General features: G+C 43.7%; 1 long non-coding RNA gene across 2 annotated transcripts; it reads right to left on the reverse strand.

Moving 5' to 3' along the window:
* Positions 1 to 736: 736 nt before the first annotated feature.
* LOC307215989 lies at positions 737 to 16629 on the reverse strand. 2 transcript variants are annotated; one of them, XR_013838849.1, is made up of 4 exons: positions 16446 to 16629; positions 15393 to 15493; positions 11483 to 11511; positions 737 to 765 (listed from the first exon to the last, which is right to left on the reverse strand). It is a non-coding gene; the product is annotated as an uncharacterized lncRNA (long non-coding RNA). The 2 variants fall into 2 exon arrangements; XR_013838850.1 differs by lacking the exon at positions 737 to 765 and having other exon boundaries at positions 11197 to 11511.
* Between the last annotated feature and the right edge of the window lie 3486 nt (positions 16630 to 20115).

Raw genomic sequence — 20115 nt, forward strand, 5'->3', positions numbered from 1 at the left:
TTTACAATGGCTGTGTTGAAGTGTTGTGATTGACTATGGTTTAGCATTACATTAATGAACCTAGGGTCCATGCACTCTCTTTCCCCATCAGACGCTGCCACACTGCTTTCAATTAGCCATGTTATTCTTACCAATGGAACTGTGGTTAATTTTACCCGTGGTTTATTGAGAAAAACCAGTTTTGAATCTTGGTTTAGTGGCCAGCAGGGCAGAGTGAGGTGGGGAAGTGTTGCTCACCTGACTTTCCAACATGAAGGTTTCTGCCAATAACTGAAAGGGGGAAGGACAGTGGAGGGGTCAGTGTAGTGTGGGCACAACATCTTACTCTCCCACTGCTCTGCCCATTTTGTGCCAACCGCCCTGCAGCCTTGCCCCTCCTCCTCTCGATCAGTGACAGCAACCATGTTAGGAAGCCAGGCAAGCCATGTCTCCTCACCATGCCGAGCCCTGCCAGCTGCTACTGCTTCTGAAGACTTTGGAGGGCAGCTTTAAGTCTTGGGCTGGTGACATGTCAGAGCGAACTCTCAGACATCTCTAAAATTGTCCCAGCGGCACATCCAAAGTCAGATAGTTCCAGCTGTTCTGCTATTCAGGGTTCCTTCCCAAATCTTTCAGTGGAGGCCTGCTGTTGATGTGAGACATCGCTTTATGTTTCTGAGGCTGGAGTCACATATTTCCCAGGGAAGCAGCGTCTTTCTGACAGCTGTGCCAATATTTTCAACATTTTTTGGGGGTAGGGGTGGGTGACGGGCAGAAAGAAACCACCTGATGAAAGAAGAGGTTGATGTGAGAACTATGGAGCAATTTTTGAGTGGGAATGGGGGGTTTGTCTCTTGCTCTTGCCTTCCAATATTGAAGTGCAGTCATAGGGTGCGTAGTCGTGCATGCACTGTTTAAAAAGATACATACAGGTGCTTCACATTGACCAGCTTAATAACATCTCTGTGCTTTTTTGTTAAATGAAACTTTTACATTTTAAGGCATGGAATTTGCCTTATTTCGCAGCCACTGCACACTGAGTTGAAACAAAAAGAAAATCCATTATCCATTCAACACAAACTATTATATTTATACAGTATCAAAAATGTCAATATCTGCAGAAGCATTTTCAAATACATAGACTTGTCTGTAGTTTCCCCCAAATACTATAACTCTGCAGCATGAATTATAAGAGAAATTCAACTGCAGATAACTTGATATAAAAAAGTGACATGCCCCCATCGGTGTGACAGGTACAAGAAACCAGTTTTTAACCTCTGGAATACTTTAGCAACAAGAAGCTTAAGAAACACTAGTAAGATCCCGGTCCAAATTCCCCATGACATCCTGAACAAATCTCAACAGCAGAACCTCTGAAGCAGGCAATAAACAATGTCTTCCAGATGTTGAGATAACTCCCATCTTTCATGACTATTGGCCTTGCTGACTGAGGTTGATGGGAATTATAATTCCGCAACATCTGCAGGGCCACAGGATACCCAGCCCAGAATGACATTATGGAGCTTCTAGAATGCGGTATGCGTCTTCTGCTTTAGAATTATACTAGCAGTCTGGGACACTTTAATAGTAACACTTTCTTCTGCAAAAGTCATTGTAGTCATGTATCATTGAATAAGGATGAGATAGATGAGCACAAGAGGTTAATCTGTCTATCAGAGATTCTAGTAATCCCAAATGTGTGTGTGAGAGGGGGGGGGAGGGAAAGCATTGTTCTGTGTAGGAGTGGAATCAAGCTATAAAAATAAAGGGGGAAATAACCTTATTCCCTCTAATGCTAAGAGTAATCAGTTTATTAAGGAAATGCATGGATAGGACTAATGTTGTGTTAAGTAAAATGGCTTGGCAAGCAATAATAGGGGAAATCATTCTCTCTATGTGTCTAATTTAATATGCAATGAAGAGAGTTTATCTAGGGCATCATTTGATAGCACCATTCAGATGAGCTGCACAATGGTTCCAAGAACTGGTAATGCAATCTTACAGATATTCATCTTGTCGTCTCCAGCTAGCAGCTAGCCTGGGTGGTAGTAACTGAACGATCCCGTCTATTGTGTGATCTGAAAGAAGCTGATTGTAAAATAAATCTTGGGACCTTTTTGTTTTAAAAGTAAAGCGTGGTGGAGAAGGTCACACCACAGACGGTCAGGAGTGCTTAGAGTGGTAGTTTATTGGTATCCTCACAGGGACAGTAACTTCTGCAATGTTTCAGATATGTGGGCTTTTCTGTATCAAAATACTCTTATCAGTGAGGGGTGCTGAAGGGGAGTGATTTTTTTTTAAAAAAATGAAACCTAAAGCCCATATAACTACATATTGTAAGTAATAAAGCTAATTTACTGAGATTAGTTCTCAAAGATCTAAATAGCAATGTGATTGGTGGATTCTTTCAGGCAGATTTCTCTTGTTGACATTACAAAGGAAGGGAGGGGTACTTCAAGGGAGTGTTAAGTCACAGCCCCCAAACCATCCAAATAAGAATAGGAATGCAAAAACTTGCACCTTTCAACCTAACAACTTTATTGAGGCCTGTATTCTTGTAGGTGAAAGTCTACTTGATCAGATGTGTGGAGTGTGCAGGGCAAATACTAGATACACGTATTCACTCTGTTTCAGGCCTGGGGAGGAAACTGTTCTGAAATAGTAAACTATTTTAAAATCAGATATGCCATACATGGAGGAGTGTAGGAAGGGGGGCGCGGCACGCCCTGGGTGTCATCCTGAAGGGGGGTGACATTTGGCATGCCCCCCGTGACTCCCAAGGCTACAGTGAGCAGCGTCCCTGGTGGTCCGTTGCGGCCACCGGCAAAGCCGATGCTGCACCACCTCTCCCAGCTCACTGTAGCTGTAGGCTTGGGAGTCATGGGCAGGGGTGTGTGTGGTTGCCCCGCCGCCCATGCTCCTGGCTAGAGGAGACAGGCAGGTGAAAGGACAGGTGAATGGGATGACATTTGGCACACCCCCGTGGGCAGATCAGCAAGGTGCCGATGGCAGCCCCGGGAAGATCAGCGTACCCCAGTGGGCTGACTGACCCGCCCCTGGGCAGATTGGCCTGCCCCCAGGTGCACATAATGCTTACCACTCTGGGTGCCCATCAGCTTCCTAGGCCACAACAGTGTTACCTTGGGTTACATACGCTTCAGGTTACAGACTCTGCTAACCCAGAAATAGTGCTTCAGGTTAAGAACTTTGCTTCAGGATGAGAACAGAAATCGTGCTCCAGCGGCACGGTAGCAGCAGTAGGCCCCATTAGCTAAAGTGGTACTTCAGGTTAAGAACAATTTCAGGTTAAGAATAGACCTCCGGAATGAATTAAATACTTAACCTGAGGTACCACTATACATACATGCATAAACAATATTAAGTCACATGGTGTAGTGGCTTACAGATAGATGCATCCAGCCACTGCAGCAAGCTCAAAACTCATATTAAATGTTGACAGATGTCAGACAACCAAAAATGGTTCAGCTCCCACCCACCCCCATCCAAGCAGGTGAGGGAGAACACAATGTCCAGCAGTTGATGTACCCTCAGACATCACAAATGTGGCTCTTCCTATCACCCTCCATCAAGTGCTAGGCTAAAGAAAATCCCTAGAGGAAAATGCAATCCTTCATTCTCAAGGAGCACGTTTACAACAATATGTAAATCACAGCAGCGTCTGCAGACATATTGACTTGAACTTTTAAGAGCAAAAGGAATTCAGTCTATAAAATATTGCTAGCTACATGAATAAGTCATAAATTGTATTCTGCAGTAACCATATTTACTGCTGAGACTGAGAAATTAATGTGATTCCCCCCCACCCAGTATTTACTCACAGAGACATATATTATTTAATTCTGGAAGTTGATTCCTTCTCAAATATTGAATTAATGTGACATCAGTTTGAGGGATTTAATTGATTTGTTAGGTTTCAGTTATTCATTCAGCGGCTGTCTTGGAAATGCCCTGATCTATAGAACAGCATAGTATGCTTTAGCTGTAAGAAAACTCAGGGTGAAAGAAATAGGAAAAAAATCAGGATAGTTAATGTAGGGGACTCCTAAGCAGATAATAGATCTTAGTTTAGTCTAAACTGGACATTAATTGTACTGAATTTCTCTCTTTCTTGTTTTATTGCGATCTGTGTGATTGAAATATTATATTGTATGAATAATATCAAGGTCAGTGCCTAGTACAGGAAAGCTGATCACTGACTGATCTTGGAAAAATGGGGGGGGGGGTCCTCTCTCCTTTGAATTTTGATCGCTCAAAACACATTTCATTCATGTTTTCAAGTTGTACTGAGCTGGCAGCAGTGTAGGCTAGAAGCCTTTCTATTCTGAATTTGGTTTTTCGGGAAAACTGCTGTGCCCAAGCATAGCCTTTGCTGTTGCACAGATGTGATGTGTGACCAGGGTGTTTCATCTGCTTATGTTGACACTGTTAAAATGGATTCAGCAGAGCAAGGGGTGTGTGAATCTGCACCCCTCTGTTATGTTGTTGAATTGCAGCTCCGACCATACCTAACCACAGGTCATGCTTGCTGGGACTGATGCGAGTTGGAATCTAACAACACCTGGAGGGATACAGATTCCCAATCCTTTCAGTAGCAGATAGGCTTGTTTCTGATCTTAGCAAAAATCCTGGTGCATAGTGTTAGAATTTTCATTTGAAAATCTATTCTGGAGGACTTCCAGTAAAGCTATATTGCCATCTTCCCGAATTTCAGATCTGTAACAGATCTGCTCAACAATATTTTTATTGCTTTTTTAAAGGGCAGATTCCACCAGCTGTCTCCCCCTTTAGGGAAAATAAAATTTTAAATCTGCATGGTCATTTACACAATTGGTTTAACATCTTCAGAAAATGTCCTGGTGATATGCCCAAGTGGTATAAGGTCATCATCAGAGATGGGCTGAAGCAGTAACAAACTTTTAAAAAGATGTCCTAATTGTGTGTGTGTGTGGGGGGGAGTTTGACCACACCTCCCTTAAAACAGGGGAGTGTCCTGAAGGGATGCCATATTGTTTTGGGGTATTGATCTGGATCCCAGGCTGTTAAGTGGCCATTCGTGGCCTAAACGATGGTGTGTAGCATATTGACTTTGAACAAACTTTTCCACAGCTGTTGATTTGATCAGAAGGTTTGCAAATGAGCTCCCCTAATCCAGCAATATCTACCTATTCACTCCTTTTGCTGAATTGGCTTGATAATATCTGTAGGAAATTGCTGTGATAAAATACAAATTCATTTCCTCCCTCCCCACCCCATCACTCAGCTGTGATTGTTCTGTTTTTGCAATGCTAAATCACTGCCGATCCACCAAGGATGACAGCTTTGTTTATGCATTAATGCTCTGTCTGCATTATTTGACGGTGCTTTTTGAGATAACATTTTATTAGTGAGAATACTTTTCCAATGGGCTTTCTCATTTGCCTCTCTTGAGATAGCACATAAAGGGAAAAGATTCCCGTTTCAGATGAACAGCATGTATTGGAGATCACCTGCTGTTCCGAATGCCAGGGCAAAGTTTTCAGGGAGGTATTTACAAGGTAAGAGGAGATGTGTGTCTTATATGGTACAGATAGAGATCTGAATGAGCTATTCAACATAGTGGGGGCCCAGAGATTAGACTGTTTGGATCCCAAAGCTTGAATACTTTATCTGAATTCTGCTGCTAATTACCTTTGGCACTCTTTGTAAAACTGTAGTACAAACTGCAGAAGAGGAATAAATTGTCTTTAAGATATTTTTGTCACTTCTGCAAGAGCATACGGTGTCTTTACTGTCTTCTTAAACTACCATTTCTTTTGCCCAGGCTTGGCAAAATATAATAATAATCAAAAACATTCTCTGATGATACGATTATTATTGCTTTTTAAATGTTACACTGTGAAGAATTTCAGACCAATTAAAAAATGGAAAGGTGTGGCTGGAGGCAGAAAGCTGTCATTACAGAAGCTTAGAGGGTTAGCTTCAACTCCACCAAGCCCACCTCCTCCCATCCACAGCAATGGAAGCAGTGGAAGTTTTATTTATGACAATTTTCACCCAATGGATTTATGGGTCTGTGATGCCCCCCTTCTGATGGTTCCGAATGCCCGAGCTTCTGATGGTTCTGCTAGGTGCTTTTTTTACTGATAGATAACCTGCTTAGATAACATTAGCTAACACTGGAGCTGATTCCAACATCAGCTGAACCTGAATAGAAATCCTATTACAGGTCCCTTCCTTACTCTCAACTTCTGTCACTCTTGGATTGACCTTTTTGGACACATTGGAGGCATGCTCCAACCAGAACCCACAGGGCTTGTGTGCTAGAAGAACATAGGTGGCCTGCAAGACAAGATGCAGGCATAGCATACCACTAGTCCCCATGTGCAACCACAGTCTGAACGATAGCAGAAAAATAGCTCTCTTTTGAGCTGTTCCCGAACTCTTGGAGATCTTGAGTCATTCCTGAAGAATATTCAGCAAAATAGCCATGCCAGTTTCACCATCTATATGTTTCGGATGCAACTGTGGATCCAGTTCTAATATTGTTTGGATTTTATTTCAGTGTTGTTGAAGGAAGCTTGGCTCCCTCCCACCCCAGTTCTTCTCTCTTAGCCCATAGCTTCCTTCCTCCACTGAATAATCGAGTTTCATTCAACATCAAGTGAGCCGAAATTTCATCAGTGGAGACATTTCTGAGGAACAATTATAGTGGATTTTACATCATCCCACCTTCACCCTGCCCCGTTTTGCCACCCACAAATACCATGGAGAACATTAGAAGACCTCATTTTTGCTCAAAAGCACCAAAGCTTTCTCTGGTGTCCCCAAAGTTTCATTTATCCTTCAGTGAACTAACTTCCAGAACATTACCCCTGGCTTATTATTATTGCTTTAACATATAGCCAACTTCCTGCCACAGTTGCTGAGTTTTCTGCCTCTTTCAAAATAGAACAAATGTGACACCTGTTCCATAATGACACTTCAGATATATAGAGGTTGGCCACCTCCACTTGAACCACAAGCCAGGGAAGAGCTACCAGCAAGTCGGGAGGGAGTGGCAAATAAAATATCATATTAAAGAAAATCATGTCTGAGCTCTGAGCTCTAAAGCTTGGGAGAGATTCTGCTAATGAGGAACCGTAATCTTTTGAGAAATACACAGGCAAAGATTTTCCCCACTGTAGTCAGCAGGGAGATTCCACAATAGTTGTTACAGTCATGGTACTCATCTTTGTTTAATATAGGGTCACAAGACTGGGGCCGCACATGTCTTGTGGCATGGATCCTTTTCCTCAACACTGCAAGAGAAGGCCATGGAGGTACATCATGAGGGAAGAACTGAGGCCAGCTTCAGCACTTTTGTTGGGACCCCCCAATGAGCTTTTAATGCAGCTCTTTGTATGCAAGACCATGTTTCCACTAAGTAACCAAAGAACGATAAATAACTTTTCTGGCTGTTCTTGCAGTTGTGTTTGGGTTTGGCATCTTGCAGACACTCCCAACTAATGGTATCATTTGTAGAGCCAATAGCCTCTTAAATAGCTCTTTAAGAAAACAACACATTTGTTTGTACACTGAGGGCCAAGGAGCCTACTGATGACTTTTACGCTATTATGCTTTTAGAGCTAATTATATTTCTTTAATGCAGCCAGCTTCTTGACTTCAGCAAGCCATGTTATTAATGAAACCTTAATGTGCTCTAATTCTGCTGAGTGCGGCTATTGAGCAGAAGGCTAGGACAGTAACTTCCTTTTTATATCCTTTACATGAAGTCTGTGTGACAGTTTGGAGGCAACTGACTTCCACAGAGGAATCAGTCCATGAGTGAAGTCACATCATGCCGTGGTGGATTACAAATTCATAAGGCATTTTTAAACATTTGTCAACTTGTGATTTCAAAACTTACCTCCTCCTGCCAGGAGGAACAAGGAAGTGGAGTCCAGGGCACTGAAGCCATGTTAGAACCTGCCAGAACCAGAGGGGATCTGGCAGGTCAGGGGAGCCAGATGAATCTGGTTTGTCAGAAGATTGAGCTTACTGGTTTTTCAGACCTCAATTGTGGATATATGTCAGAACACAATCTTAGCTATGCCAGAGTGCTAATTAGGCCTGCCAGCCTCTCCATTTGTCCCATGAGACTCTTTGGGCTAATCTGCCCTACACCAAACATCCTATATGGCATCAGATGTAGGGCAGGTAAAAATGGCTGGGCCAAAAAGTGGTTTATGTCGCTGCCAGTCACCAGCACCCAAAAAGCCCTCTGCAGGGTGCTTTACAAGCAGTGACTATCAGCTGATCATCAGGGCTTGCAAAGTGCTGTGCCATTACCTACACAACTTGATTTCAAACTGCATAGGCAAAAATGGCATCATTGTGATGTCAGGTGATTGACAGGTGGCTGCCCCACCCATGTCAAACTTGGTTCGGGAAGGGAGGATGAGAAAGATAAGGATCCAGTTCTCCAAACCTGTTGGATAGACCAGCAAAGTGCCAACTGGTTGGTTACTCTAGCCAATGACATTACATCAAGAAGGGGTGCTGATATCTTGCACAAATACCCTTCCCCTATCTAGTAAATAGGTTTTACCTTCCTGGGCTCCATAATCACTGCAGATGGTGACAGCAGTCATGAAATTAAAAGACGCCTGCTTCTTGGCAGAAAAGTGATGATAAACCTAGACAACATCTCAAAAAGCAGACATCACCTTGCTGACAAAGGTCCATATAGTTAAAGCTATGGTTCTCCCAGTAGTGATGTATGGAAGTGAGAAGTGGACCATAAAGAAGGCTGATCACTGAAGAATTGATGCTTTTGAATTGTGGTGCTGGAGGAGACTCTTGAGAGTCCCATGGATTGCAAAAAGACCAAACCTATCCATTCTGAAGGAAATCAACCCTGAGTGCTCACTGGAAGGACAAACCCTGAAGCTAAGGCTCAAATAGTTTGGCCACCTAATGAGAAGAGAAGACTGTCTGGAAAAAAACCCTCTGGTGTTGGGAAAGATTGAGGGCACAAGGAGAAGGGGACGACAGAGGACGAGATGGTTGGACAGTGTTATAGAAGCAACCAACATGAATTTGACGAAACTCTGGGAGGCAGTGGAAGACAAGAGTGCCTGGTGTGCTCTGGTCCATGGGGTCATGAAGAGTCAGACATGACTAAACAACTAAACAACAACAATCTAGTAAATGCAATGATGTCAGGGCAAGAGCCTCCCTCAACCAAGAGGTGGCCAGGCAGGCACAAGCAGAGATGTCTAATGCTTGTGTTTGGATCAGGATGCCTTATCCAGAATATTCTGGTTGCAAGGAGATAGAAAGACTATTCTGTTGTATCACAACTTTCAGGCTCTTGCTGCAGATTGATGGCTATAAATGTGAAATAAAAGTTGTGGCCCTCAGTTAACCCAGTACCTGTGCCCTTACTCTTTATTCCAGGTTGAGGTACAGTTTTTTTGACCTGAAGCTCAGGCACCACCTTGTCAAGTGGCACAGATATTTAGTTCAGCTTTCTTTTGAGAATAAGGTCTGGTGCAGTGTTTAAGGTGATGATTATTTACTGATATATTTGAGACGACGTGATGTCTGCCTTGCTTAAAGGTAAAGGTACCCCTGCCCGTACGGGCCAGTCTTGACAGACTCTGGGGTTGTGCGCCCATCTCACTTAAGAGGCCAGGGGCCAGCGCTGTCCGGAGACACTTCTGGGTCACGTGGCCAGCGTGACATCGCTGCTCTGGCGAGCCAGAGCCGCACACGGAAACGCCGTTTACCTTCCCGCTGGTAAGCGGTCCCTATTTATCTACTTGCACCCGGAGGTGCTTTCGAACTGCTAGGTTGGCAGGCGCTGGGACTGAGCAGCGGGAGCGCACCCCGCCACAGGGATTCGAACCGCCGACCTTCCGATCGGCAAGCCCTAGGTGCTGAGGCTTTTACCCACAGCGCCACCCGCGTCCCTAAAGTTAGCTGGCCCGTACGGGGATCGAACCCGCGACCTTGGCGTTATTAGCACCACGCTCTAACCAACTGAGCTAACCGGCCATAGCTCTGCCTTGCTTAGTTTTCATTATTTATTCATTCAATTTACAACCCACCTTTCGTTCTGAAAGCAAATTCAAGGCTGCTAACACTATCAAAACGGCAATAAAATTACAGCAAAACTCACAAGAACGGATTGAATCTTGCTAATTTAGCTCTTCTGTTAGTACTTCTAACCCAGCCTTTCTCAACCTGTGGGTCCCCAGATGTTGTTGAACTACAACTCCCATCACCCCTAGCTAGCAAGGCCAGAACTCAGGGAAGATGGGAGTTGTAGTCCAACAACATCTGGGGACCCACAGGTTGAGAACCACTGTAAAATCTAACCATTCAGAATGCTGCCTAACAGAGGCTATTGAAGACAACTTCCTATCTTGTGCTGATCAAATCTGTGGTTTGGGGTGGGTGTGGGTAACCAAAACTGAACTGAAATCCAAAAACTAGTTACAAAGGTCAGACCTCCATCCTGGCACAGTAGCCAAACAGATTTTTTTTTTTAAGTGGGATTATTTTGTGGTGTGCAATTTCAGTGAAGGAAGTTCTCTACCTCAAGGGTAGCCCACGTATTGTCCCCCCTGTCCAGTTGGATGTTGGATTCCAACTCTCATCAGCCCCAGCCAAGATCAAGAATGATGGGAGTTGTAATCCAGCAATGTAGTACCACTGGAGGGCACCACATTGCCCCCCCCCCCAGCTGTAACAATTTAGTTCCACATGAAGCATTAATTCAGGGAATAAGAATAAGTAAAATATAGATGTATCAGTCTGCTCAAGCTCAGATGGTGCAGAATGAACATCACTAGTTGGATATGAACACCCTTACCTAGAGCCATTCAATGTTGAGAGCTTTTTCAAAGGTACTGCAATGAATTTTGCTGTTCTGAATGTGATGTAAGCTGCCAATATATTCCTGAACCAAAGCTCTCCTGCCTGTCCCCAGTTTTCAGAAATTTCACATTTGGGGGGAATTGGGGTGGGGGAGGGGACTTGACCAAAATCATCAGAACAGGACAACCCCAGTTGTAAAATTTCTTGACTGCCTTGAAACTGATCCGAACCCATAAATATCAAACAATATAACCACTTTCTCTGAGCAGAAATCCAAGAGATTCTTTTAAGCGTGAGTAGAAGGAGCTTGTCCCCTCCCCCCAAATACTTCAGTTGTAGAAAGGCAGGCAAAAGATGCTGTATTTCATAGGTAATCATTGCAGCAGCAGAGTCAGACAGGAGCCAGAGAGCTTGGTAATTTTCATGACTCTGGCATTTACTTTGATCCCAAATACAAATTGCTTTGCTCAGCTGAAGACAAAGAATAAGCTAATCTAACGAAACTATAGTTTGAAAATTCTCGAAGCTTATATTTCAAATGATGTATGGGGTGTGATTGATTTTTCAGATTACTACTTCAAACTAATCCCCAGAGGGCTGAGAATAACAAAGAGAGGCCCATAAATGTATTGGTCCTTACCTGGATTACTTTATCAATGAGCTTCATGTCTGTAAAAGTGAAAATAAGAACATAAGAATTGCCTGCACAGATTTATATAATGGCATTTATGAGCTAAAACTGTGTTGCTAGTTGATATAGAAAGGAACAGTTTGGGACTGAAATTCATTCAATCTACTAAGTTGTCAAATACAGCTGAGAAAGTTCAGGAGGATATAGCAGTAGTGCATGTAAATTGCAGGTAAATAAAAATAAAAATACCTACAGTGGTACCTCGGGATACAGACGCTTCAGGTTACAGATGCTTCAGGTTACAAACTCCACTAACTCAGAAAGAGTACCTCGGGTTAAGAACTTTGCTTCAGGATGAGAACAGAAATCGCTCTGCAGCGGTGCAGCGACGGCAGCGGGAGGCCCCATTAGCTAAAGTGGTACCTCAGGTTAAGAACATTTTCAGGTTAAGAACGGACCTACAGAACGAATTAAGTTCTTAACCTGAGGTACCACTGTATTTCTCAAATTAAATATTTACCATGCATTCATTTTCTAGGGTTACACTGTGACTGTAACAGTTTTTTATTTATTTAATGATTCTATTTACAGTTCAAATTGGTTCCAAATTTGTCACGGAAGGCTTAGAGGACATACTAGTCAGGAAGCTAGATGGAAATTTCATTGTTTCCCTTAGCAGAATGGAATGGAATAGAAATCTTGTGCCTCCAGCCACATAAAATAAGTCCAATGCCAACTAGCAACCAAGCTACATAAAGACACCATCCACACAAGTCCAGTTTCTTAAAGGTGGTAGAACCAGACTGGAGAGTTATATACTCATGAGCCTGAACTGAAACAGAACCTACCTTTTAAAGTACCTTTTAAAGTTTGATTCGCTATCAGTTTTTGCCAAACTTGTCCCCTCCAGATGTTTTGGATCACAACTCCCATCCACCCTGGCTGGCATATGGGCTGGGTCCTAATCCAGAATGGGTTTCAAATATGGATCAGGGCTCTGCACCAATTTACTGCTGAAAATCACTTCTTCCCTGTCTGCTGTTTGAATCTGAAGGTGCTGTTTGCATTAATACATGCTGGTGTGGGCCTTGATCTGGATTGAGGTCCCACAGGTGCTTTTTCTTCTAAAGAAATATAGCCATGAATGAATAACTGTAATATGTAATTTGGGGCTCAGTAGTCTAGAATGGCCCATGTGTCTTGGCTCCCTGAATAATTCTGTCTTGGAACTTTTGGTTCCCTAGTGCGTGATGTCTAGCCAATCATCTCACATGGTAGCTTGATAAGTCATTCAGAAGCCTTCTAACCACAAACATGGGCTCCAACCCAATAGAAATAAATACATGTGCAAATAGGTACACACATGCTGTGTATCTGTGTCATGGACCCAGAAGTCTAGTCTAGCCTTGGCTCATAGAATCATAGAATTGTGGAGTTGGAAGGGATCCTGAGGATCATCTGTCCAACCCCCAGGAATGCAGGAATATGTAGCTGTCCCATATGGGGATTGAACCTACAGTCTTGGTATTATCAGTGCCACATGCTAACCAACTGAGCTATCAAGGCATTATTATATCCAGGCTCAAGCCTTTTCAGCTCTGGGGACATGTATAGATCATCTGTTGTATTAGCATTTACCTCTGTAGATGGTGCTGTGGGTTAAACCACAGAGCCTAGGACTTGCCGATCAGAAGGTCGGCGGTTCGAATCCCAGCGACGGGGTGAGCTCCCATTGCTCGGTCCCTGCTCCTGCCAACCTAGCACTTCAAAAGCATGTCAAAGTGCAAGTAAATAGGTACCACTCTGGCGGGAAGGTAAACAGCGTTTCCGTGCGCTGCTCTGGTTCGCCAGAAGCGGCTTAGTCATGACACATGACCCAGAAGCTGTATGCCGGCTCCCTCGGCCAATAAAGCAAGATGAGCGCTGCAACCCCAGAGTCGGCCACGACCGGACCTAATGGTCAGGGGTCCCTTTACCTTTACCTTACCTGTTGGATGGGGCATCAATGCCTTTATATGGACTGCAATCCCCACATCCCAATCAGCTGTTGTTTCCAGTTCATCCATCCCACATTCAAGCCTAAACCCTTTGTTAGAAGCTTCACCCTCTATGTCACCCTATAACTCAGGTTATAGGGTCTGTCCTTTCCTCTTCCTGAATATCAGAAGAACATTCCCCATGTTCAAGAAGGAAAGGGGACCATAGCTCAGGAGCAGAGCACATTATTTGCATGCATAAGATCCCAGGCTCACCCCCCTGACCTCTCCAGTTAAGAGATTCCTGCACACAAAAAATGGAGACCAAATGCTAATTATAGACAATTCTTGGGTGGGCGGGCCAATGAATTAGCCTATCAGAAGGCAGTTCCATATGTTCCTGTGCTGTTCTGGGCAGCACTTTCTATCATTAAATTCACCCAGTCCTATTTAGCATACATATGTGAACTGAAAGGGTTTGTGGAAGCAATGCTATTAAGGCAGCCTGGCATTTTTGTGTGTGCTAACTTGAGATGGGCTTGTGTCTATTGTGTTTTGGTGCACACAGAAGGAGGGCTGTACCACATGGAAGAAAAACAAACAAACGGCCAAACCAATTTCTGCAAGAGGATTTGTTTACAAAGTTGTCAGATTTACTGACACATTCCGAGTACATTTTCTGTTCTTCCCCAGGGGAAACTACTCAACATCTTAGAAGAGGAGTAACATAAAAGAAGTTAAAGCAAACATCCTAGTAACGTTCAGCTTCTAGCTGCTACCACCAAAGGAACCATTTTGTTCAACATTTAATCAGTAACCCAGTATCAGAAATAGCTCCTGTCTCCAAGCTGTACTTTGAGGCTCTGCCCATCCCTAGGGAAGGGTGCAGGGGCTGAAGAAAATTGGGTTAATGTATGAGGGAGGGCGGGAGGAGGAGACAGTGGACAGTCATAAAAGCAGTCCTCTGCTTAACATGTCCTGCCCACTTGCTGTTGGGTCTTGCTTGTGGGCCTTCAAAATCTTGGAGCCAGCCCAAAATGTCTGTCTGGCTTCTTCTATTTAAAGGCATTCAGCCTGGCACTCAGCCGTGCACTTGATGCTCTCGCCACTAGAGCAAAGCCAAACAGATAGAGGAGCTAAGAGCTCAAGCAATTCTCCATAGTGTTCTTTGAAAGCTGGAATTTAAAGGGCAAGAGGTTTTCTAATCTCCAAAACTCCAAGGAGTGGATCACTAATATTTTGTCTTGCTATTATTTTGAAATAGATTTCCCCCTTTGCGAAAACAGTGTTATTTCAAAGATTTCCTGGCAGTGACTCAGACTGGAGAAGCAGCCAGCGCACAGTCTCCCTATGCCACCAGAATTTAAGGGATGTAGAAGTGATGCCCTGGTTTATGGGAATCAATAACTCCTTTTTGCACTTGAGAAGGGTTTGAAGTGAGGAGCTTTGATTTAAATCCACCCAAATCTCATTTGAATCAGAAAAGGTTTTATGATGTCATTTTGATATAGATAGCAATAATCAGCAGGTTTTGATCATAGAGAACATAGTAATATAAATAATCCAGGGGTCAAGGATTCAGGTGCTTCAATTTCCATTGTAAATCTTTTGCGAGCTGTTTGCTGGCAAGTTTTTTTATTTTTTATTAATCCCCTTTGAAACACCTACAGTACAAATTTTAAACTGGGTTTGCGTAATGCTTCCCATAACTAACCCTGGGATTCTTCAGTGTACGGGGCAGGTGGGTAGGACAGGGGGTCTCTAAAAATGGTCCATTTGAGAACCTTAACTTCATTGGAGAACTACAACTGTCCAGGTCCTTTGAGGCTGAAGCAATGGGAAACTTAGATGCTTTCTAAAGGAGGGACAAGGAACCTGTCACCATTCAGGTGCTAGCGAATTACATCTTACAGAGTTAATTTACAAAGCCCTGAGCAACTTACGTCCAAGGTACCCTAGCAACCTGAAGCCTTTTATCCCAGCTCAATCACTGATAACATCTGCAGGAGTAGCACTGGTCATTCCCCAACTTGGTGAGACTCATCTGATAACAACAGGAAGCAGAGACTTTAGTTTCATTTTTCCAATATCTGCCAATAGAGATTCAGCAGCTGCTCTCTGTTTCAGCTTTTAAATGCTTATTGAAAACTTCTCTCTTCCTTCAGGCCTATGCAGGCAATTAAGAATACATATTTTCACAATAGTTCACTGGTCTCTCTTTTTAACTTCTTATATGGTTTGAATTGTATAGTTTTACGTGCTATCATAAACCGTTTTGACTTTTTAAATGAATAGCAGTATACAGTTGTACCTTGGAAGTCGAACGGAATCACCTCCGGAAGTCCGTTGGACTTCCAAAACATTGGGAAACCAAAGCGCAGCTTCTGATTGGCTGCAGGAAGCGCCTGCAGCCAATCAGAAGCTGCAAAAGCCCCATCAGATGTGCAGCTTCCAAAAAACGTTCACAAACTGGAACAATCACTTCCGGGTATGCAGCGTTCGGGAGCCAAAATGTCCGAGTACCAAGGAGTTCGGGATCCAAGGTACGACTGTATAAAAATAATTTTTAAAGAAAAAAAATCATTAATCCCGGAACAAAGGATGTGGCTGGAAATAGATGTGGCCTTAGGAGAGACATAGCAAGGGACACGGGTGGCGCTGTGGGTTAAACCACAGAGCCTTGGACTTGCTGATCAGAAGGTTGGCGGTTTGAATCCCCGCAACGGGGTGAGCTCCTGTTGCTTGGTCCCTGCTCCTGCCAACCTAGAAGTTCAAAAGCACTTCAAAGTGCAAGTAGATAAATAGGTACCGCTCCGGCGGGAAGGTAAACGGCGTTTCCGTGCGCTGCTCTGGTTCACCAGAAGCGGCTTAGTCATGCTGGCCACATGACCCGGAAGCTGTATGCCGGCTCCCTCGGCCAATAAAGCGAGATGAGCACTGCAACCCCAGAGTCGGTCACAATTGGACCTAATGGTCAGGGGTCCCTTTACCTTTACCTTTAGGAGAGACATAAACAAGTGGGTTGTACCAAATCCTACTCCTCTCCCGGTGGCAGCCCCCAAAGCATAGGACACCTGTGAATTGCCGGTTACAAAATCCTGATAGATAAGGAAAGTGGAGCTTCTCAACTGGTTTCACAATAAGGGGGCTGAAGAGCTACTCTTGGGGGAAGGTGTTGGGTCCCTGTGATATAAGCTGAAAGGCAATCTGTATCACACTCTGCACTTGTTGAAGAATCTGGCACTGATTGGCTGATCTGAAGTGATGTCACAGAGCACAGAGGCTCCACAGGAGTCCCATGGAGATGGAATGTAGTGGGTGGTCAGAAGAGAAGGTGGGAGGAGATGAGGGAGTTGGAGGAGCCTGATTCAGGGGAAGGCCATAACATAGGGGTTTTTCCCCAACACTGTTTTTACTACAGGATTCCCCAAGGGCGCAGGTGCATCTCTTCCTTTGCGGCCCCATTCTGGTTCCATTTCTCTTGGCATTTGCCAAGAGAGTAACTGAGAACAATGGTAAGAACTGACTGGGCAGCAGTCTTATCACTTCTAGAAGAGGCTGGCTGGGTAATGACCTGCTCCATTAGCTTCCCAGCAGGTGGGTCACTGTTGCTTACCTGGAAGTGGAGAGGTTGGTGGCAGGGAGTTCAGTGCACTGGCAATGCATTGGCAGAGCTTATTTAGCACTCCTGCTGGTACATTTGCAGCTCACCAACCTCCTTGGTACCTCCCAGTAAGCAACAGCAACCCACCTCTGGGAAGGTGGCTCCTCTGACTGCTTCTGTAGGAGCCCTCTTCTTGTTCTGGGTGGCTGCAGAAAGCCAGTGCTTCCATTGCTTCTGTCGCATCATCCACTTTGAGTAATACGGATGTGGCTTCTATCAGGCAGAGGTCTAGAAAGGTATTTGATGGTTTGTTAGAAGTCTCCAAAGGGGCCTATGAAACTGTAGAGCAGAGCCATCTGCCATGTGGAATTAAGATCATTCCGTGAGGCTACGTCCTGGGTATACGAGCTACATTGAACATTTAGCATATGCATAAAATGTATCTGGAGGAGGTAAAATCTTTCCCGTAAAGCTTGGTTTTTCACCCACACGTCGATTTAATTTTGATGGATAAATGATGGCAGCGATACTGGCTGCCTTGAAACCAACTCTGGATTTATCTTTTGGAGAGTGAGGTTTTCACTGTAACTTGGTTCTCGTGCAAATATTTACTTATTCAGAAGTGTTACCGTAACATCAAAGAACATCATAACCTGGAAAATAACTTCAGAGCTTTTTTTCACAACCCCCCTAGGCTATTATGCATTGAAAAATTGGGCACATTTTATTGGGGCAGGCAAAATGTCGAACAGCATATATACAGTGATTAGGCCTGGCGTATTGCAAGCCTGATCTGTGTATAAATAGGCAAGAATGAGCCAAAGACGGTAGCTGAGCATTTGATGGTAAAATATAGAGCTGAAATGAAACTGCTTAGCTTGTTTAATAAATGCTGAAATGCCCTGCTTGTTTTGGAGTTTTCTGAACTCCTTAGCACATTTTTTGTTTTCTCTCTTCTTTGCCATCATTCTACTTGACTTCATTTGCCCACATCGTTTTTTGATCGTATTGACTGTGATGAGCCACACGATTTTGTCGGTGCCACAATGTACATTTCACAAATGATATCAAGGGCATCCCTAAATACTTATTATCTGTTTTCTACTCCTGATAACTGATTTTGCCAGGCATAACCATCTCTACTCACTGTTCATGTGATCTTGAACTCAGGAGCATCTTCTCCTGTACCCTCAGGTGGCACAATGGGTCGTTGTGTTTGGCTGTTAACTAGAAGGTCCACCCAAGAACGGCTGTGGGCAGGATTCTTGCATTGCGAGGAGTTGGACTTGATGACCCTCTGGAACCCTACCAACTCCACAAATTAAAAATAGTTGATAAAATAATTGATTTTAAAACAAGTTAAAACCAATTAAAACTAAATTAAAACCACATGATCTGCGGAGCCCCGGAGCCAGCTATCTGACCAGTTGCCATCTTAACCAGAGGCCCAGCCTTCTTATTTTCACATCACGCATCTCTATAATTCTATGATTCTATATTCCTCCCTGCTATTTGAAACCTATGAATGAGGCCTTGCTACATATTCTTTCACACAATGAATTTAGATTGTTTAGGCCCATGGAGCAGGTCCTTTTCTGTGGTGGCACTGACACTGTGGAAAATTCACAGTGAACATTCATTAGCCTTAACTCCTACCATTCAAATGGAAAACTGCTTCTTTTATGCCGCAGAGCCTTTTAGCTATCGTGACATGATTTTGAGCAGAGATTTCAGATTGCCTTTATTGTCTTAGCTGAAATTTACAGCCTTTTACATTTTGCTTTTAGTAATGAAATATAATTCACATTGATATGTGTAGCACAGAACCATCTGTGGTGGTTCATTCACACAAACAATACATCATTTGATGCTATAGTCAACAAGTGATGAATATTGCCTGTCTGAATATTGCCAGCCCTTGGTTTCCCTTTCTCATCCTCTCCTTCAAGATATGAAAAAGCAGGATACTTTATGAAAGAGGAACTCAAAACAGAGCAATGCAAATGACAGCTGGCAGAGCAAGAGGAATAATTCATTAGGATTACAAAATTGCTTTGGTGTCTGTTATATCTACCTTTGGATACCATAATAACATTTTATGGATGTGGCCTTATCCCTTTTTGCAAATTTGTAACGGCACACTGTAAACAAGTAAATTTACAAACTGTAAAACAATACCTGGCTCAGCATTTTGATTTCCCAGCCCCTAGTTCCCCAATTTTCTGTGAATCAAACTTTGGCAAGCATTGCTAAGTGTGTGATACTGTTACACATAGTAATGCCTTTAATGGGCTTATTTCTCTTACGTGTATTTATTTAATGCGACTCACTGCGATTTTATGCACAGTTTGATTCTGAGATTATGTTCTTTAATCATTCCTGCCTCCCCTCTCTTTCAACAGGTATCTTCAGGCACACTTGTTAGAATTTGATTACATTTGCATTTCAATTCTTTCCTTTATAGTTGGCTTTTTTATGATTAAGGCTTCCACTCAGAATGGCTCTTTTCATGTGTTTCCCCCCAAAATAAAGATTTCATACCCGGGCACTTGGACAGAATTATTATTTTTTAAATGTTTCTAAAGGTAAAGGTAAAGGTACCCCTGCCCGTATGGGCCAGTCTTGACAGACTCTGGGGTTGTGCGCCCATCTCACTTAAGAGGCCAGGGGCCAGCGCTGTCCGGAGACACTTCCGGGTCACGTGGCCAGCGTGACATCGCTGCTCTGGCCAGAGCCAGAGCCAGAGCCAGAGCCGCACACGGAAACGCCGTTTACCTTCCCGCTGGTAAGCGGTCCCTATTTATCTACTTGCACTCGGAGGTGCTTTCAAACTGCAAGTTGGCAGGCGCTGGGACCGAGCAGCGGGAGCGCACCCCGCTGCAGGGATTCGAACCGCCGACCTTTCGATCGGCAAGCCCTAGGCGCTGAGGCTTTAACCCACAGCGCCACCTGCGTTCCACACTTAAATGCTTCTAGACAGTGGCTATCTTAAATCTATTCTGTCACACAGCCTAGCTGCACAGATCTGGTTTACTGGATCAAACCTTTCAGAAAAGAATGAC

The sequence above is a fragment of the Podarcis cretensis genome (assembly GCF_951804945.1).
Source record: "Podarcis cretensis genome assembly, chromosome: 5".
Lineage (NCBI taxonomy): Eukaryota > Metazoa > Chordata > Lepidosauria > Squamata > Lacertidae > Podarcis > Podarcis cretensis.